General features: G+C 38.6%; 1 protein-coding gene across 2 annotated transcripts in view; it reads right to left on the reverse strand.

Moving 5' to 3' along the window:
• The window catches only part of LOC135256951 (tyrosine-protein phosphatase non-receptor type 14-like), a 71,343-nt gene extending 49,220 nt beyond the window's left edge, over nucleotides 1–22,123 (reverse strand). The window contains exon 1 of one of the 2 annotated variants that reach the window (XM_064339261.1): nucleotides 21,414–22,119. The gene's annotated coding sequence lies outside the window, so the exon portion shown is untranslated. Of the gene's footprint in view, nucleotides 1–21,413 lie in introns of both variants that reach the window. The other variant, XM_064339262.1, reaches the window with a different exon arrangement.
• Nucleotides 22,124–23,837: the final 1,714 nt, after the last annotated feature.

Consider the following 23,837-nt stretch of genomic DNA (forward strand, 5'->3'; position numbering starts at 1 on the left):
CAGGTGGCTCTCCCGCTGTGTAGGCCTGCGTTTAATTACTGCTGTTCATTTTTATTTGGATTTGACTCAGATTGAGTCAAATTGTGCTACAGATTATACTGTTGAGTTGCAACTGACTGCAACTAAAAATGGATGTGTTCTTCATGCGTGAGCTATGTATTGATTATGTGTTCATGTTAGGTAGGCTGTTGCTCTCCGTTGTGCACAGTTGTCTGATAGCAGCTATAATTCACAGATGTTCGCAGTTCTGGATTTTGCTACATTTTATTAGTAAGTAACTAAGGCAACAGGCCTAAACCTAGCATCTATGCTTTTCTGTGGATCAAATTTGTATTCATTTATTTATTTTGGGGGTGGGGGGCCCTGAAGGCTGTCGTAGCCCCAGGGCCCACTCTGTCTTAACCCGGCCTGACTAGCAACAGTAACAAGTGCTTAAAGTTTTTATAAAAATCAACAGGTAGTTGCTAGCTGCTAGGAACAGCCTTCGAGTTAAATACATTTATAGGCTGTTGCATTTAATCATTTCAATTGGTCCTCTATTTGGTCTATAGAGCACTTGAAAAATGTATGTTCACATATAAAAATAAACATTCTTTTTTTTTAAAATGTAACTTCTTTAACTATTGTGGACAAACCATGACCTTATATGGCGTTTTAATACAATTCATTTAAAATTAATATTTTTATCATAGTTATGACAGCCTTGACAGTATACTGTATTTATGACAGCCTTGACAGCATTCTATTGTTCAGACTGCTTGAGGACTACCAGGTTCTGGATTGCTCTGCATACAAGTTAACACTGGCTGTTCTTGAATGACTATGCATGCTTATTTCTGGAAGTTGGCTCGAGATCAAACTGTCATAATTCTGAAAGACAAGCAGGTCAGCATTCTAACCAGACATTTGATCAAATCTGCTTTATAACTTAAATGTTACAAATTATTGGTAAATCATTTAAAGGGTTTCTTAAGATTGATATTTCAGGTTCTAAATATGTTAACAACAACATGTATGTGGCAAAGTATAGGCAGGAAACAGCACAGCAGAACATTCTGGATTGCATTTGTAAAGATATACAGACAGTTAACTGCAAAAGTACTGAAACAGTGACAATTTGTATTGTTTTAAATATGTAGGACAACTGTGGAGGACATTTACATCCACACAGAGTGACCTATGTCGGAATTACAGCCCTTTTAATACTCCCCATTTTAGTTGTGTTTTGGCCGGCTGTGCGTCTTTGCATCATTAGTTAATTCATAAGGGAGCTAACAAAAGTCTACAGTTAATTGCAGATCTTAATTTTGCATTCACACAACACAAGGACAAAAATAAGTGTCAATGCCAGTAAAGCAGTTCTGGAACAATGCCTTAGTATGGACAGATGAGACAAATTTTAACCTGTACCGAAGTGATGGAAAGAGGAAAGTGTGGAAAAAGAAAAGGATCAAAAGCAGCCCCCCCCCCGGTTGAAGTAGTATTATGGCTTGGGCACCTATGGCTGCCACTGGAACTGGCTCACTTGTCTTCATTAATTCACCAGGCAGAGCCTGGAGGGGATCATGCATTTGGGTCGCATGTTTTTGTGCGTGTGTGTGTGTTTGTGTCTCTGTCGGGAGCTAATCTCAGATACTACTGGGCCAATCAGCCTAATATTTGTTGCTGACAGCAGGCCAAGGACCTGAATTCTTGAATATTTTGCAAATCGGTCAACGACAAGTATTTTAATTTTAATTAATTTCCATCATTGTTGTCCATTGAGTGCTAACTCCTAACCGGCCGCTAGGGGCCACAAGTGATCAACAACTGCTTCCGTTTAGAATGCCTGGCGGAGATCTGCACTCTACTGAGTGCACTCTTCTAGTTGATGATGTAAATGCTGACGGGAGCAGTAGGATGAATTTTAAGTGTACAGAATCATCTTATCTGTTCAGATGCGCTAAATGCCTCAAAACTAATTGGACGTCACTTCACCTTGCAGCAGGACAATGACCACAAACATACTGCTAAAGCATCCAAGACATCTCAGGGTCACAAATAGAAATGTTGTTCAATGGCTAAGTCAATCACCCATCCTGAATCCAACTGACCATTCATTTCACTTGTTGAATTCAAGACTGAAGGCCAACAGGAACTGAATATAGGTACAGTACAGGGAATATCCCCAGCATCTGGTGATGTCTACGGTTCACAGACTTCAGGCAGTCATCAAATACAAAGTAGGCTATTTACAACCAGGTACCAAGTATGACTAGTTTATTTCTGATTATGTTAATTTGTCCAATTACTTTTGCTCCCCTAAAATGGGGATACTATGTCAAAGGGGAAGCAATTCCGACATGGATCACTCAATATAGACTGCATTTAACTGTAAGTCCACCCTATAGTGGAACCTTTGCTGTTTATCGGGAGTGTGACAGAAATTTGTGGTACTGCTGGGAATAACTGGAATAATAATCACCAGTCTGGCTTCTGATCCGGGCACTCAACAGAGACTGCACTCCTGGCTGTGATGGAGGCACTCGCCACTGCAAGAGCCTCATGCCTCTCCTCTGTCCTGATCCTCCTTGACCTGTCTGCAGCATTCGACACGGTCAACCACAAAATACTCCTCTCCACCTTGGCTGAGATGGGCATTTTTTTGGGACCGCCCTGTCTTGGTTGCCTTCCTATCTTGCAGATAGGTCCTATCGGGTCACCTGGATGGAGTCTGCCTCTGCTCCTCATCCCTTTGTTAAGGGAGTACCACAGGGATCTGTACTAGGTCCTCTGCTGTTCTCCATATACACCAAATCTCTTGGTTCAGTGATTAATTCACACAGCATCTCCAATCACTGTTATTCAGACGACACACAACTCTTCTTCTCTTTCACCCCCTCTGCCTCACAGGTTGATGAAAAAATATCTTCCTGCCTGACTGACATCTCAACCTGGATGGCCAGCCACCACCTGAAGCTCGACCTCAACAAACCTGAGCTGCTGTTCTTCCCATACAAGACCTCTCTACTATGTGAGCTCTCAATCACGGTTGATGGCACCACAGTGACTGCCTCTCACTCTTTAAAGAGCCTGGGGGTGGTCCTGAATGACCAGCTGGACCTCAAAGAGCACATCAAGGCAACATCACGGTCCTGCAGATTCCTTTTGTACAACATCAGGAGGATTCAACCATACCTGACTACCCACTCCACCCAGATCCTTGTCCAGGCTATGGTGACCTTCCGCTTTGATAACTGCAACTCTCTCCTTGAAAGCCTGCCAGCTTGTGCCATACAGCCACTACAGATTATTCAAAATGCTGCTGCCCGACTGATCTTCAACCTTCCCAAATTCTCTCTTTGCTGAGGTCACTCCACTGGCTACCGGCGCCTTGCACCCTCTCCCACCCGAGTAAAGGGATCACAGAGCCTCTCCACCCTAGCTTCCCAGTGGTGGAACGAACTCACTGTCCCTCTTTGAACCTCTCCCTCACTACCCATCTTCCGCCATGGTCTGAAGACGCATCTCTTCAGGACTAACTGCCACCAATCTGTGAATCATTTCACTTTAAACCCCCCCTTTCATGATACTCATGGGGGTTACATGTACCCCCATTCCAGCACTTTTTGTAATTTGTATTGTCCTAATATTGTAGCTTGTTCTTCTCCCTAGTTTGGCTTGGCATAAGTTAGGTCAGAATAATGTTCTCTGCGTGAACTGAACTGTGTTCTTGGCTATGAATAGCTGTACGAAATGAGTTCTGTACCTTATTGAACCTGTTTTGTAGTTGTCGAATGACCAAGATATGCACTTTTGTACGTCGCTTTGGATAAAAGCGTCTGCTAAATAAATGTAATGTAATTAAGTTAATTAAGTCTTAAGTAACTGTATTGTAGATCACTAAAGTATAAGAAAGAGGTAATGCCCAAGTATTTGTCCAAGCTGTCATCCATAACCATGGAGGAAGTCAAAGTCATCTACACAAGTCAGGTAATAAGTACACAAAATACTGTTTAAACATGCCACAAAGTATTAAGGTAATAATCAAAAAGTTTCAAACATGTGGAACAAACTTATTAACTCTTCCAGATGAAATGTAAGTGCATGCAGTCCCCACGAACAGTGAGAAAGATGCTTTGGGAGACAAATAACAACCCAGGGACCACAGTTCAAGAACTACAGAATTTAGGCCTAGTTGCATCTTGGAGTAACAAAGTCTCAATATGACTTTCATAACTTCACACCACCTTCAGTCTCTTTGTAAGCTTTGCGTGTAAAAAGCCATTACTGTTAGCAACCACAAAGTTGTCAAAGGCTGCTGCCAAACGTCATTGGAGCTATTACTGGAACTAAGTGCTATAGTCAGATGAAAGGCCGGCTGAAGGCTTGGACGCTATAGGCAGTCACCAAGAATGCCATATGTATGAGAGGGGCACCAATCATCTAAGGGGAGTGCCAAAAGCGGGGAGGGGGGTGGGGGATGGAAATTGCCAATTAAATATACTACAAGATTTTTTTATTATGACTTTTAATTTCTGGTAATTAAAATAAGGTACTATATCATTAAACATGTGCAATTTAAAATTTGCACATTATGGCTATCACTATTTGGAGTGGTTGGAAGTAAGTTATTTTACTTGTTTTAATGTAAGAACTCAGCAGTTGAGATTGAGAAAACCATTTGTTAGAAATACAGGTTTTTTTACACAAATATTTAAAAACCAATTTAGAAAATATATATCAAAAATGCACCTCATCTGTTTTCACAGATATAATAGCACATAAAATGAAAAGTATCCAATATATTAAAAATACAAAGGATATAAAAGCTTTTGGTACCATTTCATTTATGAAGCTATATGTAGAATTTTGTGATTGTACCTACTTTCAAAGTTCGGATAAACTATCTGGTAAATGGGGAAATAAGTCGTATTGAGTAAATGGCCGTTAAATAAGTTTTGCTTTGTGTAGATGGTGGTGACAATAAATAATAATCTAGAACAACCATTTATGATTTATTATTATTTAGTACATTTTACGTACTTGGAGTATTAAATGAAGTCAAATATCAGAAAATCACAAAATTGATATATGGAACCCAAAACCACATATTGACCTGCGGTACCTGACCTGAAGTGGTCATCTACAGTATCCTGTTCCACTGGGGCGTACATACATGGAAATACACAAATTAAATAGGAAAATGTAACTTGTTGACCTTTATAAATTAGGCTATTAAAACAGCCAAATGCCTAAGCATATCCATCAGCACTAATAGTAATGTTAATAACTAACAGGGCAATAATTAAGACATTTTAAACAACTGGAGCTATGATGAACTTGCCTAGAAGAGGATGTGCATTTGGCCCACACAAACAATGAGGAGGATGGTTTGAGATGCAAAAGATGCTCCAGGAATCACAACTGGATGTTTGGTTAAAAGGTCTCTTGCCAACAATTCATAGCAATAATCTATTTGGAAGGCCTGCCAGAAGTAACCCTCTATTGTCATCAAACTACAAATGCAAGGGCTTGGAGTTAGCTAAATGTCATGGTAATTGTGATTGGAACTGGTCAGATTCTATGGTCAGATGACATAGGTTTGGCATAAAGTGAGGATTAGTCATGCAGAAAATAAACTAATCTTCACTGAGAAATATGGTCATGGATATGTGATGCTGTGAGGCTGCTTTGCTTCCAAAGGTCCTGGGAAACGTGTTTGGATACATGGCATTATGGACGTGAAGTACCATGAGACCAAAATCTGGCTGCCTCAGTCAGGAGGCTAAAACTGCGTCATGGTCCAAATCCACAAAAAATAGTCAAGTGAGTCCACAAGCGAGACAAAGGACCTCTCCAATGAATCTGGAGAGATTCTGCACAGTAGAAAGGTTTCAGTTCACTTGCTGTGTTCTTCCACCTCACCAAATCTTATAGAAGACTTAATGCTTCCCATCTTGATAAAGGAAGGATGCACAAAAAGTATTAAGTTCAGGAATGGCAAAAACTGACAGTCATTTTGAAAATAAAAATTAATTAATTAATTTTGGATTAAAGAGGTTTTTCTCTCTGAGAAATGATATGACAAGAGTATGTAGTTTCCTCATGTTGCTGAGAATAGATAACATTTGATTAACAAACAAAATTTTATCAAGTAGATTCTGTTCATATTATGTATATTACAATATTATATAATATATTAATCACATTAATTGAGAGTGCCACACATATAAACTCTTCTGTTACACAATACGCATTCCATGTACCTTATGGGATTTTTAGCATACAGCGGTGTTTGGGAACGAGACAGGACATGACTCGTCAGTCTGGTTAAATGAAGTTTAGCCCCACTGCAGCAAATCATTCAGCAGAGAAACACCTGCCTCTTTTCAAAAAAATATCTATTTAAATGGTCAGTGAATTTATTGGCCATCTAACTAAATAAAAAAAGGAAAAGGAAGAGAGACCAACAGAGCACTATTATTTGCAACTTGGTGAAACAGTGGGGTGATTCACAAAAAACTTTTTTTTAAATATATAAATGGCTAAAAATTTACAATCACGGCAGAAAGCACTTGGCTACTACGGAGGAACACAGCTTTTATTCAGTCCTTGGCACCAGGACACCCCACTTCAAAAGGCTGCACTCTATCTCCAGCTCTTTTTGTTCTGTCCAGATCTCTCCTTCACTGAGGGGGCGGTCAAGAGAGGGAACCCCAATTGGGAAGTACACAGGGTGCCTCTGTGTGGAAGTGCTGAAACGACATCCATCTGCCCTGGTCTGTCTGTCTCTGCCTTTATTCAACTCTCTCTCTCTCTCATACCTATTGTCAACATGGTGGCCCTGCTGTGTCAGGGACAGTTCACAGCAGCCCTCAATAATTTCAAGTGTGCTCATGATTTCATGGGTGAATTCCTTAAAGCATGTCCATTCGGATGCATGCAATTGTTGTTAATTAAACAAATATCTAATGCGCAAGTTATTTTTCTATAGTTTAGGGTAAAGTTTATTATGTTTTCACATTTTTACTGTTAGACTAGCAAGTCCATGCTAGCTAAGTATGTCTTTCTGTAGTTATAGTCAATTCTACATGTAGGAGGTACATCACCTTTGCTGTAGCAGGGGTGGCTTTTATGCTAACAGTATTTAGATATATTTTCTAATTCGCTTTTCTTTGGCTTTCCTTTTTTACAGCTGTTCACTGACCATCCAGGATGGATACAATAAATAAATCACCTATAAATTTGCATTATTTTTCACCACTAATTCATATAAACTGTTCATACTCTTTGAACTAGGGAAGTTCATAACGAATGGTTTATGTGGAAAACCCTTGGTTTATATATCTGTGTAGGTCACACGTTTGCTATTACCATCTGCTGCTCCTTCATGTCGATTTAACAGATCATTCTGTAAAATTAGATGGGTTTAAGGGGTTTGGTAATTGAGTAGCAATTTTACTGTCATGGTGCAAAAGAATGGCAGAGAAAATGCCAGCAGGGAGGCATTTTCTCAGGTGAGTGCATGTTCTTGTGTGCATGCATGCATGTGAGTGGAGATGTGTGTGTGCACCCATGTTGCCAGTATTGAGTATGAAGTGGAAATCAAAATGTCCCCTTTTAAACAATATTGGCACTCTGGATTAGGCTACAAACTAAGGTTGCCAATTTTGCATAGATGCTACAAGGTCATACATAAACAAAGAGGACAATCATTTTATCACACTATGGATTTGCTTATCATTTTACCTTATCTGTGGTAGCCTATAATAATTTACTTGCATTAATACACCTGAAAGTATTCACTCACAATGTGGGTTAAGCACTTTTTTTCCCAATGATATATGAACAGTGTCCTACAAATGGTTTGAACTTGCAACACTCATTTGCTGTTATCCCATTCAGAGAGGTAGCCTAATTAAAACAGAGCCAATCCACCTGCATGTGGTTAGGCAACAGAATGAAGGGTACATGCCTCCAGGGTGACCAATACTGGTTAAGAGACGGGTGTGTGCTGCACAGTAAAACAATAGCACTTATCATATATCAACAATGACAACTGCGATATAAATCCGAGTACCTTTAAAACAAAACCTTGGTGCTAGTCTATCAGGCAGCTAAAGGGACTTATTATATCTTCAAAGATCAGACTCTATGCACCCACCAGACCCCCCCTGTTGTCACCCCCAAGAGTCAGTACTTTGTAGTTACAGCGATTACAGCTCGGAGTATCCTCAGATATTTCTGTATGAGATTTGCACATTTAGTTTTAAGATTTTTTTTCCCCTTTCCTCCATGCAACTTTTCTCTGAAAAGTTATATAAGAGCATGATTGTACGACATTTTACAGGTCAAACTTTTTTTGTCAAAGCTTTGGCTGGACCATTGCAGAGTTCTTACCATTTTGTTTTTAAGCCATTCTTTTGTAGTCATTTCACATGTGTTTGGTCATTGTCATATGGGAACATGTATCTCTCTAAATGCAGATCTGGGGACTGCATCAGGTTCTCCTGACGGACATGCCTGTATTTGTTTCCACTCATCTTGTCCTTCACGGCTACAAGCTTCCAAATCCCTCCCACTGAAAAGTAACCCCATTGTATGATGCTGTCACCACCATGAATGACGGTAGGGATGGTGTTACCTGGGCGATGGGCAGCATTTGATTTCCAGAAAACAGTGTTTTTCTTTCAGGTCAAAGAGTTCAAATTAGTCTCATCAGACCACAAAATCCTCTTCCCGAAGGTCTCATGGTCAGTCACATGGCTTCTGGCAAACACTAGGCATGGCTTGATGTTGGCTTTACTCAGAAATTGCTTTTGTCTACCCATTCTCCCAAACCTGTGAAATGCTTTAGAGATGGCTGATCTCTGGACAGTTTCTCCCAGTTGAGCTAAGGAGCTCTGAAACACTGTCAGTGTTGTAGGTGGCCTCTTGTTCACTTTTAGGGACAATTGACCTTCTCATCTGGTTCCCCGGTTTGGTAGGACAACCTGATCTTGGTAGTTTGTGGGTTGTGTCATATTTTTTTAAACCATTTTGTTACAATGGATTTAACAGGTGGATTCGATATTAACACAGGTGGACATTTTATGTGATATCAAAAAATGGAATGCACCTGGCCAAACATAGGTTGTTAATACAAAGAGGGTGAATACAAATCAATTAAGTCATTTTTCATACTTTTAAATAATACAACATCTAAATGTTTTATTTAATTATAACATAACAGTAAGTTACTTATATGTAAAAATATATTTTTTAATTTCATGTTACAAGACAGCAAACCAAATATAATCGATGTGGGTGAAGACTTTCTAAATGCACTGTATTTACAATTAAATGAACTCATGTGACGACAGAGGCATGTCCTCCTATGTTAGTCACGGTGCACCAGCATCAGTGAGGCTGATAAAGATGATGTAGAAATCTGCCCCAGCTCTGACATTACCAGTATGTCTGTACTGGGGTCACACAAACTAAAGGTGAACAGTCCATGACAATTTGCGATAAACCTCTGTGATGACCACATCCACTTGATTAAGTCAATCTAATCCAAAATCAAGTTAAATCATGATTCTGCAGTAATTATACCAAAGCTGAGCCCTCTATGCATTTACTGCATAAATAGATATGGTCGAACCTCACGCAGTGGCTAGCTTTGTTTAGACAAATTAAGACAAAATAAAAACAGATGATTGTGGCTGACACAATGCCCTTGTAAGGAGGCAATGCTTCAACACAGCATATCACTATCCTGATTGTGTTGCTAACTGGGTACATACAGTTCAGGCCAAAAGTTTACAGACATTCAAACTCAAACTCAACACATTTCATGTTACCATACCTGTGTTAAGTCAACTAGCGTATCAACTTTATTTCCATAAGAGGTCATTTCAAAATAATACCTAAGAGACAGATTTATTTCAGCTTTTATCAGATTTTCAGTGGGGTAGCCTTCCACAAGCTTCTCACAATACTTTGCTGCAATTTTTGCCCATTCCTCCTGACAAGACTGGTGTAACTCAGTCTGGTTTGTGGGCCTCCTTGCTCAGACACGCTTTTTCAGTTCAGTCCACAAATTTTCTATGGGATTCAGGTCAGGGCTTTGTGATGACCACTCCAATACTTTCACTTTGTTGTCTTGAAGCCATTTTGTTACAACTTTGGAGGTATGCTTAGGATCATTGTCCTGCTGGAAGACCCAGTTGTGACCAAGTTTTATCTTTCTAGCTGATGTCTTGAGGTGTTGCTTCAGTATTTCTAGATAATCCTCCTTCCTCATGATGCCATCTATTTTCTGAAGTGCACCAATCCCTCCAATTTTTGTTTAATCTGACCACAAAACACCCCTCCAAAAGGCTAGGCCTTCATCCTGGTGATCACCTGCAAACTTCATTCTGGCTTTTTTATGCCGGTCTTGGAGTAGGAGCTACTTCCTTGCGCGACAGCCTTTCAGGCTATGGCTATGTAGGATTCTCTTAATGGCGGATGTAGATACTTTGGTACCTGATGCCTCCAACTCCTTCACCAGTTCCTTTGTTGCTGTCTTGGGGTTCAGTTTAACCTTTTCGTTCAGCTTGAGAGTTCATTTGTGCCTCCTTCTTGAACAATGCAGTGTCTGTGCATCGTATCTATTTGCATACAATTCTTTGTGCATATGCTCATGGTACCTTCAGTTGTTTGGAAATTGCTCCTAAGGAGGAACCGGACTTGTGAAGGTTCACATTTTTTTCTGAGGTCTTGGCTGAGTTGCTTGGATTTTTTAATGGTATTAAGGGCAAAAAAGGCAGTGGGTAAAAATTTAGGCCCTGAAATAAAGCCATAGGTGCCAATTAACTCCCAATTAACTCCAAATTATGACAATTGGCCAATCAGAAGTCATTAAATCAATTTCTGGAATAATCCAGACTGTTTAATGAGACAATCACCTTGGTGTATGTAAACTTTTGACCGACTGGAATTCTGATATAGTGAATTAAAGCTGAAATAAATCTGTCTGTAATTGATTGTTTTAAAATTACCTCTGATGTGAACAGAGTAAATGCCCTAATTGACTTGCCAAAACACATGTATGGTAACATGAAATGTGTGGAGTTGTGAAAAACTGAGTTTGAATATCTTTAGCCTAGGTGAATGTAAACTTTTGGCCCCACTACAGCACCAACCACAGATGGTTAGTGCAAGACTTACGCAGTCACAGCCACAGATAGGCTCCGAAACTATGCTTTTAACCCAACCAACAATTACCCATGGCAATGTGAACCAAATTGTAAAGGCCTTCAAACTTCATCAAATTAATAAAGTAGCATTAAGCTAAATTCTGTCTACATTGTTGATAGTATTAATGAGGTACTGTAGTGAAGTATAACAACTGTAACAGTCAATAATGAACAATATAATAACCAAAGCTAGACTGGCCTAAACCAGTTTGTTACATCCAGGAATCTTCCTGGTAATTAACCCCTTAGCACACATGCCAAATCTGGCCAATCCTTGCCCATTTAGGGGGTACCCTATTTAAAGCTTTATAACTCCAGATGTGAACACCACAGAGACTTGAAAATGGCTTAAATGAAGCAAGGCATTTGTACCATTTACAATACTAACTAGATTATTTCTTCCAAAATTATGAATATGAACCAAAGTGCCACAAATGCAATTGTCTGGGCAAATAATCTAAATTGAATTTGCTCTTTTTTAGTTTGCAATGAAATACTGAGAGATTGCATATATACAGCAGTATACATGTCCGGGTCAAAAACGTCTTGACCACAAGTTCATAAAACATAAGGGTGGATATGTAGAACTACTCAAGATCTATGAAGCAAAAACTAAGTAGTGTACCCAGCGGCTCCAAATCTACCCAAAATGTCTAAATTATGCATTGCTGTAAATCACAACATATTCGCGTATTTCACTGCAAATCAACTGTTTTGTCTCAAGAAACTCACTATTGCATCATTTTCAAATGGGAATTACAAGCTTTCCATCAGTACAGTGGTCTAAGATAGCTAGGGGTCCAGAAACATATCCAAAATCTCTCCAAAAAGGAATATAATGCTTTTTGTCCATTGTAAAGAATATAAATGAGCCCCTTATGAAAGTTTAAGATGACACATTGATATCAGATTTAAAAATAATGCAAAAATATTGTCACACAATGCTGTACAGTACCTAAATCTGTAATAATTAACTCTTGTATGTATTTCTATACACTGTACTTTCGTATGTTTTCTTGTATGGGGATGGGACGACATGAAAACAATTTTCAACCATCCACCATGTTTTGGCAATGTTCAAACACTCTCACCATCACTGTTGCATGCATCACAAAAACTACTAGACTATCAACAAACGCTTACATTACAGTGTGAAATTTCCTCATTATAAAATACCACTAACCTATTCAATTTCTAAAATAACATATATAACCAAAATATTTAGAGCAGTAATACTTAGCTACATAGCAATGATGAAATCTTATCTGTTTTCAGTAGATAGAGACAGAGACAGGAAATGAATGATATAGGCTAGTTCTATCTGCTTCTGACTTACACCAGATGTCAGCTAGGTCTATCAGCAAACATATTGCTTAGCTATGCTCAGAAGTCCTCAATAATAGTATTTTCCAAGAAGTTACGAAAATCGTTGACAACGTTTCGTTAGGTGCAGTGTCTTTTACTGCTACTACAGAGTGAATACGTAAGTGAAAGCAATGATAACAAAACTTTCGATTACGCTGACCTATAAAACGCTATTCCAAAAGCAAAATTACAGGTTATACATCATTAGAAAGCTTAAACTCTAGACTGTAGAATGACATGTATCATTTTTAAAAACTTTTTCTTGTTTATTTCGTTATTCAGTGAGCAGCGTTTTCACTGCTGTATTGGCATATCTTACGGCTATTGTCGGGTTTATCTTGTTGCTATGACAGAATACGACTTTTGAGTGGTGAAAGAATATTTTTATGAATGCCAAGATAGACAATATTGTCCATTATGTCATGGGTGGGGGGTGTAGTTGCAGATGACACTGCAGGGAGGGGGTGTGTGTTAAATGAACAACCAGAGCGACAATGGTGGTGCTGCGAAACTTCGTATTCGGCATAGTTGTCGCGTATCTTCTACTAATGAAACTAAAACAATGCGTTTCTGTTTTTAGTTCATACTTTGGTTGCAGTAGCTGAACACTGAATGTCTGAGTTTAGTCATCTCGACACGTCGGCGTGCCGACCACTAGGGGCTTTGCGCTAAGACGTTAAATTGTATCCTGATATTGGGATAGATTTATAAAAGATTTTATCACTGTGTATTTATTTTTTGTAGGCCAATAAGTAACATCTACAACTGGATTATGGCTCAACAAAATAAAACGTAAAATCCATCAAATCGGTATCTATATCCAGAATATCGTTATAAAATATCACATTCCTCTACTGTTGCTGTTGGAAATCTGAGACCCAGAACAGTAGCATTGGGGATGGACTGAGGGAAAATAAGGCCTGTAACATTTCTATTGAAAAATGCTATTGCATATTCTAAATTGCCTTCAGCACCAACATTACATTTACATTACAGGCATTTAGCAGACGCTCTTATCCAGAGCGACTTACACAACTTTTTTACATAGCATTTTACATTGTATCCATTTATACAGCTGGATATATACTGAAGCAATGCAGGTTAAGTACCTTGCTCAAGGGTACAATGGCAGTGTCCTACCCGGGAATCGAACCTACGACCTTTCGGTTACAAGTCCAGTTCCTTACCCACTGTGCTACACTCCGTCCTCCGTCCAACAGTCCGTATACACTCCTGTGACTGAGATCACAGCCTTCAAGTTCCAAGAACTACTGATTTTCCCACCCTCCCTTTACCTGGGAGTCAGGTGTGAATACAGTCTTTCCAATCAGAAGCACTAATTTCTCAGTTAATTAACTGGGGGAAAAGAAAACCAGGGTAAAAATTTGGATTCAAGGTCCAGCTTTGAGAATACACGGTCTACAGCGTTAATTGAAAGCAGGGTTTTATGTTACACATTCCACTAAAGCTGACATCACCTTCTAGCTACAAATCTCAGCATTACCAGATTGTAAAGACAGAGGGGATAAAAGGAAGACTGTTTGATTGCTCCAATTGTTTCAAGGCAATTGGAGCCAGGAAAGAAAATGCAGAAGTGCTGAATGGAGCAGAGATATGACTCAGGTAAAAAGAAAACAACCTTTTCCAGGACCAGGGCTTGGAGATATAGGCTCATATTGAAATCACAGTATGTTTTGTACTTCATTTTCTATCAGAAGCAAATAAATTGAGTATGCATCTCTGATTTTTACTTTAATTCCTTTGGTCAAAATCAGCCACCTCCAAAGATAAACACCAAACCAGTAAAAGAAAAAGTAAGACTTGTTTACATTAAGAACAGGGTTTGCTACCATTTGATTCAATCTAGGCCTTTATACAGTATATGCACTCAAAATAACTTTAAAATGGCATCTTAATATCATTAGTTCTAAACAAATTCTCAGGCAAGGCACCTCCCTTATGTACTTTAAATTCAGGAATTCCCTTTACAGGTCTATGGTCTTTTATGTCTGTGACTGCTGTACTGTACATTATCATTGGAGTACCAACTGTGATTGTCTGTGTGAGATGAGAAGCTTCCCTTAAAAAAGCCATTACTGTATATTTTAGTAGACACACACAGCCAAGACCACACATATCTTTGTACCCTTGTTTAAATTTTTCCAGTAATCCAGGTACAGGAATATTTGGCAAATATGTCCCTCATTTGATGGACAAGCTACAAATTTCTGGCATAAGAAAGTAAACAAAAAGAGCAGAATATAAAAAAGAGAAAGAAAGAGAATTTTTCTGACATAGAGCAGGCCCACATTTTCCAAAAAGGAAGCAGGAATTAGGCTATAACCATCTTCTACCACAGGAAGTGGCCTGATCGCATAAATCAGTCGACAGGCGGGAAGGCCCTTTATCAAGTTGTTGCAGTTGCTTTTAGGTTGAGAGCTGATTATCATCAGTAGAGAAGGGGCGGGCGCTAGTGTCAGATGAACTGAAAGGAAAGCGATCTGCTACCACAAACGCAGAAGCACACAACATCCCATTCTGGCTTTTTATAACTCCATGTCTGCCCGTTTACCGTAAATTTTTCCATGCCCAGCACCACCCTCAAGCCATAAACTATGCGTTCTCATGCCAAGCCCTCAGGCAATACCCAAACAATGTTGTGACAGCCTTTAATATAACCCGACTGCAGTCTTTTTTCTCATCAAATTCATGTAGAATAACTTCTTCGTTTTTGGAAATCAGCTTGCTTGGGTAAAGCACACAAGCATGGTATTTCATACCCGAAAAAGAAGATACTACAAAAGTAGTATCTAAGTGCTAATTTAAGCAGTTATTTGAACATCAGGCTCAAAGTGGTGAATGATAAAAAAAATGCAACCAGGGAAATGCATAAAGACAAATATAAGATAACCACAACATGTTGCATTTCTAAATGAAAGGAAGGGAAGGGAAGCAATCCCCACAACCAGTCTCATGAGGACACACCATGGGATGTATTCTATTTTTATCGCTCTCAGCGTGAATGAGAAAAGCCTCATCTACTGTGAGTGGAACTGAGTGGTACTGTCATTACGAGGCAGAAATATATGTGCATTGCAGGATAACTAGTTAATCACACTGAACATAATATTTATATTTATTCTTTGCCTAATCTATCTGGCAAGTTTAGTAGCTAGCTAGTTAGCTGTTAAAGCCAGCTTCAGATCCTTGTTGGCTACCTTCATAGTTAGCTAGCTAACTGCAAACTTGCCAGATGATAAAGTCACGTTAAATTTGGTTCAATTAATATAGTAGCACAGAACTGTGCTTCATAGCCTTGCTTTATCAGATATTTAATGCTGCGTTCCAAAAAACTCAGAAACTCTGAATTCCCATCCTTCTACGAGAAAAAATACAATGGAACACCACTTGATGTCAGCGTTCCAACTAGAAAACCTGGAATTCAACAACCGCGACTTCAGCGAGAGTGTCATATGACCTCACTTAAACATGGTGGCATGCATGGCGAACTACACCGTGAATGGTAAACAATTGTTTACCATTCCACAGAAAAGTGGAAATGGATGCAAAATCAGCATGAGTTTGTTTCCTTAGGACAGAAGCTTTTGCCAACTAGCTTGATAGTTAGGCGAGTAGCTTCCTTGTTAGCTTGATAGCTAGGTAAGCAGCTATTAAAATCTTAACTATTCATAATGTCTGTTGTCACATTAACTGCGGTTTCCAATCAAACGTTAGTTATAACCCAAGTGAATTGCTGCACTGCCATGCTTCATTTCTGCACTAGGCCTATCATACAGGCCTTTCTACAGTTCACTTGCTTTAACTCTACTTAGCTTGCACTAATAACGTACAATGTAGATCCTACGAGAATAAGCACATAGTTATGCATGCTTAGCCTGAATCCAATAAAGTGGTCGATATGTACCAATGACAGTTGAACCAGAAACAGATTGATACCATTTTTGCAGGTCCTCTGTCTTTGTCACCAACCAAAGAATGGATGACAAATTTCCTCAAACACGTTTTTTCCCTTTTTAATTAAATGTCTAAAACCACCCCTCCCCACCCCTCAAAGCGTGCATGAATGGACACTTGGTATAGAACTCTCAAAAAGCTAATTTCCTTTTTCCAATTTACAAGTGCCTTTTAAAGTCTGTTAAAATGGCTGCACACTGCACACAACATTTAAACCATTATGCTTTTTCAGGGAAATGTTTATCGTTTTAACTAGTTTACTTGAAACTCAGTCATGTTCCTCACTTTTCATTCACACAATGAAATATATTGTGGAGCTGATGGCATCTGTTAGCTATAGACTAGCGCAGTGTTGAGTCTATAATAAATTCAAATTCTGCATAGTCATGTGTAAACCATCTTAGCATCAAAAATACACTTCGGCATACAGAGAATACAACTTACATGTATGTGTTAAAGAAAACCAGAATTAAAAAAAACAAGTAACAGCAAAACTGTTTACAAAAGTATTTCATACAGTATACAGAGACAAAGAATGGTTCAATGAGGAACCTGAGCCTTTTATTAGGATTAGGCCTAACTGGCCTAACATTAGGAAAGTAAGTGTATATATATATTTAATATTAAAACAGAACAAAGATTTTCAATATTGATGCACAATAAGTGCATAGATAAGGAACATCTAAAATCTTACATTGTAATGAAGAAGCCTTTTAATTTCTGAAAGCAGCAGAAAAATCAGTCTTATAAATTATTGCTGTGTTAGGAGCATATGCAAAGCAACAAAATAACAGATGTCCAGCCAAGAAGAGAGAAGATAAGTGGGCTAATGTGCATCCTGTAAATAAGTTAAGTCCTTCACGGGTTTCTCAGATAGGGGCAATCCCTAAGAATCTAGCACAGTTCAGTGCAGAAGTGCTGACAGACTACATCGCATACAGGCCTTGAACTGATCACTCCTGCATGCACTCAAACCAACCTCAATTGACTCTCTTGGAGTAGGGAAGGTGGTGAGGTTGGATTTCTCATTTAACAGCAGAGGCCACATTTAAAATAAAGGACTAAACAGAAACAGTACAATAAATCCTGGAAAAGGTTTTCAAGGGTCAGCAACCATCAAGTTTACTTAATTAATAAAGTTCAGACATACAGTTATATTTCCATGCTGTTAGGACAGGGGTATTACTTGTTTAAAGGGCCACAAAAGTGCCACCATGCTGCAGTTTGAGTCATTCTAGATATTGTCTGCAGAATCAATGTCTGACATGCTTCACGCTTTTAGACCACATACACCTCTGCCTTTCTCTTGTTATCCGTCTGAAAGCTTGTCAATCCTCATAATAACCACACGGCTGTGCATTACAAGCATCATTTAGGCTAATTCCACTGTCTGTTCCTTAAAGGTATACTAAGCAGTTTTTTGTGACCCTTCTCAACTCTGAGTTTGTCTCCTCCTCCATCCTAAACCCCACCCACACCTCCATTTAAGATGCACCCTTGAGTGCTACAAGCAAAATGTCAAGCGAAGAGGTTAGGTCGTCAGAGATATTGAAAATAGCATTTTTAGCAACATGAATGATTCCATATAGATGGCAACAGTAATTAGGCAGTGTTATAATGATCTTTACACTGAGTGCACCCCTTAATGTGTGATAACATGTTCGGGACATTTAGTTAGAACTGGGATATAAACACGGAATCATGTGTGAAATAAGAAACATTAGCAGGCCATAGGTACATTATAGCTAGCTAATACACTTGTAAAGTTAATAACTTTGTCATGAAGCTATCTGTATCCTATTCAAATATTAGCCTCTTTAATTTCTGAAATACAAGATAATATGTATATGTTAATGGCTATGGATAACTGGTACTTTATGTGAAATGTAGCTACCTTATCTGACCTGTGTTCTGTAGTACTCTTCCACCGAGGAAGAGTAATTCCAAAGTTGCACAGGAGCTTTGCATGCAATTTAATTTCAGTATTTCATTTGTGAAGAAGCATCCTAATGAATTTGACTAAAATGGCAATATAGGGACTTTAATTTGGAAATTAAGACTATATTAAAAACTTCAAATACACCCCCCCCCCCAAAAAAAAAAAATTTAATTAAAAATCTGAATGATACATTAGTCTTTTGCAGCTTCTAATGGCTTTTATACAATTCTTATTCGACAGTAAACGTGCCTACATAAAGAAATTTCCTTCTGCGACTCACCAATGTGGTTGATCGCTGAAAAATACCATTTATAATGTTTTTCAAAGATCTTAACACTGCAATGCCAATTTAGAGCAAATTCTGTTGAAACTAATTGTAGTATTTTCAATACAATTCTTCATTAGTTTAAATACATGTCTACATATTGTGACTTTCATTGGAAGTCATTTCCTATGTTACCAGATTGGAACCTATTTACAATGATGTGAGTCCAAAATGGAATTAACACATATTTTGCAGACTTATTCCAACAAAACAATTTGTCTGAGATTTGACATTCTCAGAACATACATTTACCGAAATGCACTAAATATTACTCTCTGGTTCTGAAATTAAACTATTGATAATTCCTGCAGTAGTAATCCTTCAGGTCTGCAGCAGGCAGAAACACAGGCTGCACTACTAATGTTTAAAAGCCCTGAGTCTATTAGCCATCAGCTTGCTCTTGCACCATATAATTTGAGTAACATACCATTGAGGTTACAAAAGTCTAGCAGATGTGAGGATGTAGGCACACACCTCCAGAAGAAATGCACTGTTTGCCTGTACTGTACTTTTCTTCTTTACAATCATGGAAATGAGAGGTGCATGTCCAAACAAATCCCTTTTAAGCAACAGTCTGAACAATCCCACCACAAGAGCCTGGTGTTTACCAGCAGTCTGTTAATGTCATCACCACTGTAAAGAGAGTGGCCTAACCATCATGGCAAGCACATGCACACACACACACACACGTACATATATATGCTTTGTTTTCAGCGCCATAAAACAGTGGGAGTTCCAATCTGAGGGGGTTATCCTGGGAAAATAAAAGTGATTCAACAAATCCAAGCAGAATGATATAAATACTCATCCAGGATATCCCACCATTGTATTCTTTATGGGTTTCTCAGATAGGGGAAAGCCCTCAGAAAAAATCCTGGGAGGAAATACGACCCACTGCCAAATGGGAGATAGTGTGAGAGAGGGAGGAGCTTAATGCTAAAATTTAGTTTTTTACTTTTTGCTTTTAAAGCAATGCTCTGTGTGACATTTTGAGATATTATGTGATGTTTTTAGAATGGCAGATTGTTTCATTCTAAATGAGTGTGTATGCATGTGTGTGCATGTGGTGGAGAGGGGGTTATGAACATAAATTTCTCAGTTATGTGATTAGCAATGACACACAGCCAAGCACACAATAGAGGAAACATATGGAAAGGCAAATATCCCCATAGTACAGGAGGTTAATTTATCACACTGTTAAAGGGGTATTTAGTCCCAAAGCCAAAAGGCAATTAGCCTCCTAAGTATTGTATGGAACACTTCCTGTAGGAAAGTGGACACTACAAACACAAAAATAGAAAATAAGTGTAAATGTCCTTTAGTCTGCAGGGGAAAGGGAGGGTGTAGGCTAAGACCTATGGTTACATCACTAGAACACAGGAAACAGTAGCAATTGAATCCACAATGGGTCACTGGCTGCTCTTAAAATTGTACCATGTTGCTACTCCTTTGAATGTTGCACAAAATTAGACGACGAAGAAGCCATACAGAAAGAAAATGGGGCAATTGAATTTTGTTCTCCCACGTCATGTAAAATGGGTGGTTGTGAAGATTGGCCCAATTTTCCCAAATTATCCACAAATTTTACTACAGTTTCAACTGAGCCGTTCTACTGGAAAGAATGTGAAAACTGTTTTTTTATTTCACACAGACTGTCTAGCGTTCCGTATTAGAACTTCAAACCATTTATAGCTGGCGCTCTCCTGTGTACTTGAAAGGGATTTACTGTTAAATTATACCCGTATTTGTATGCATGATCATGTTTTTGGCCAAATATTAGTAGGGCCTACATAGCCTACCTCCAAGGTACGCAAACCCCCTCTCCCTCCAAAAAATGCAAATAAAATATATCAGATACCATAATACCTTTGCAACAGATGACAATATAATGTGCCCATGCATTAAATTTTTCCAGGCCTATCGTACTTTAAAATAACGAAAGCACTGCTTTCGTTGCTACATTGGTTTGGCCCTTAGAAGCACTTTAAACACATAGCCTACTGAATAACGGATGCCAATGCCTAAGAACGGTAGGGACTATCCCAAAGGACATCCAAGTCTGCAGCCTACGTAGGTAAATATTTTAAAGGATCTAACCAAAACTTCAATTTGCTACACAATAATATAGCTCGATGGTAAGGTTCATAGCACAATCTTTTAAACCAATCCAAACATTTTATAAATATCAAGCATATCGTAACTTTTTAAGGCCTACTTAAACAGTCCTGCACATTATACTTTTAAAACTGTAAAAGGAACGCATTTCACAGAGGGGAACAAAACAGGTCGCATCTTGCCTCGAACCCTGCTGAAAGACCCCCAGGAATGTTCTCATGAGTATCTGAAAAAATCAGGTACGCTGTGCGTGAACTGTTAACCATATGCGCTTTGTTTGAGCTACTAGTTGTAGGTAAAACTCAACTATGTTCAACTCTGTAATAGAGCATAAATAACTTAATCCCTGGAGTCACAGTAAACATTTCTTCGTGCGTAGTTTTTCTGTGCGGTAATATAACAACTATAGACTGAAATAACCTAGTCCATGGGATACCGCCAGGAAGAAAATGCATTAAAAGGGAATTAAAAGTGTTAGATAAACACCCACCAGAGTTGATCACATGCCGAATACAAATTTTTCTTCACAGAAGAAATCCAACATATTCGAATCCTCGTCAGAAACACTTCCAGAATTCGCAATACTTCCTTTTAATCCTTACAGAAATCCTTGTCCCGTAAAGTAGCCCGCGTATGGAAGATCTTTGTAAGATTTTAAAGTTGGATTCGTTTTATCCACCAGAAAGTCAAAGTTGGAGAAGAGTAGCCTACACGAAAGCAAGTTGGCATCCTACTTTCGAGATGTTAATAATCCCCAAATGAATCGTGTGTCCACAAAAAAATGAACAAAGCACGCCTATGCCATCAGATCGTAAATCCAAAATATTTAGCGCTCTGCTTTCCCTGAGGTTCTGGAAATACTGTTGTTTTCAACACGGAATCGGTCAAGAGAACAGCGGGGATCGCATAGGTTTAGAGACGTATGGCCCGTCCCTCTTGACATCAGAATTGCGGAATTCGAGGAATGCAAGGCAAACTGCGAAGTCGGGTTCACTTTTAATGGTTTTCGAGGCAAGCAAAGTGAACACCGAATAATTCACCCATGCTTCATAAAACGGAATTCATAGGCTATTAGGCTACTTAACCACGGGTTAATAAATGAAACAGTCTTTTCTATGCTTAGCAGAAATGTTAAGTTCCCTTATATACTTTTAACAATCCACAACGCACGGAGATTTTTGCCAAGGAGTCTTTTGTTTCCTTAAAGATACAAGACGAAACGCCCCGCCTTGGGTTTAGTTACTGAGAGGTAACAGCGTCGATAGCGTGTACGGAATACTCATATAGCCACGAAAAAATAGTAAACGAATTTTCGTTTTCCCTGCTTTAGCTTTTTTTTCTCGACTAACGTGAGGCCTGGATGAAAAGAATAAACAATTAGCCTATGTGGATTTTTGTGGTTGTAACTGAGGCTTATTCAATTAGCTACAGTGTTCTTAGACATGACATCTCAACACAGTACTTGTAGCCCAAATTAGTGTGAAAAAATCAGGCCATTTTGTTAAGTTCTCAAGTATATGCTTACTTGTAAATAAATAAACACATGTACTTGTTTCTTTGCAGTGGTTCAGATATTTGAACAGCTCTAGCACTACAATGACACATGTTTGGAGCAATAAAACTGAATCCTTATTTACTGTGACTCCAGAATAGGCCTTCCTGGGGGGAACGTGTCTTGTGTCTAGACAGCTATTTTCAGGTGCTTTATTTGAAAGTAGGAAAGTAGGCTAACTCAGTGGTCAAGAGGAGAAAACCTCTGTTCTTTCACTTCCATGTTGTCAGCATGACTAGTGGGCAATAGTTAATGACCCAAAAGGTTTCTAAATGTCACTGAACCACAGATTAATCTGCCACATTCAATGGCAAATTCTTTCCCATCTAGCTTAGTGTGATTAATAGCACCAGAGCGTGTTTGATATAGACCAGCACAATTGCTGTTCTTTGAAGTTGTCAGCAGTTAAATACATGTTAAGTATACTTTTTATACAGGCTGAGCATTCACAAGATAGGGAAGGCCAGGGATACTGTAGATTGCAAGATGATGCATTAAAAAATAGCTTTGTGTACATAACAAGATGCCCAACAGGCTTCAAGCCAGCAAAATAAAAGAGGACTGAATGGGTCCTCGACAGCCAGGATGCTTGAATTTGTGTTTTTTGACTCAGAGGATGACATTATAGATGTTGAAATGCCAGTCATATCCTGTTCATTAAAACAGTGTCTTTTGCCCTCAGCAAAGTGTGCTCCAGTGTATCTTATTTTGGGCCAGTTTTTTACCCCAGTTTTGTGTATACACTTAACATTGATATCCACAAAAATCTAATCAAAAATAGTTTTTACACAGAAACACATATACTGTAGCTGTTTTGACATAATAAGATTTTAATTTCACTATTGAACACATACGAGAGGATTTTATCATGTGGGTCACAGAAAATGAATTCGCTGATAAAGTGGGTCATGTGCAGAAACCCAGCCATATAGTATATAAAATGTTGAAAAGTATCTTATTAAGCTGGTTGAAAAGTAATTTGGTGGTACAGGGGTTGTAAAGCTTTTTGTTCAGCTGATATGCATTTTTCTCCAAAGAGCTTGAATATAATTTACAGCATAACATCTTGGCAAATGTTCCAGAACCTCTCACTCTACTTGTTTCTACATATGATTTAATACATTTAAAATATTAGCAGCAGAATAAAGGCCCATGTTTTCCCATCTATTAGCACACACTGGAATGCCTTTAACATTATGTACAAGAGTGCACCCATGACAAAACTCTGCTCTCTAGTGTTACACTAGCCAAACTACAGTGGATAGATAGGTAGACTAGTGACAGAAACAAAAACTGACAGAAGTAGCTCTGGTCCATTAATATGCATGATGGGAACACTCATATGACTGCAGTTAAAAATTT

The sequence above is a fragment of the Anguilla rostrata genome, chromosome 6 (genome assembly GCF_018555375.3).
Source record: "Anguilla rostrata isolate EN2019 chromosome 6, ASM1855537v3, whole genome shotgun sequence".
Lineage (NCBI taxonomy): Eukaryota > Metazoa > Chordata > Actinopteri > Anguilliformes > Anguillidae > Anguilla > Anguilla rostrata.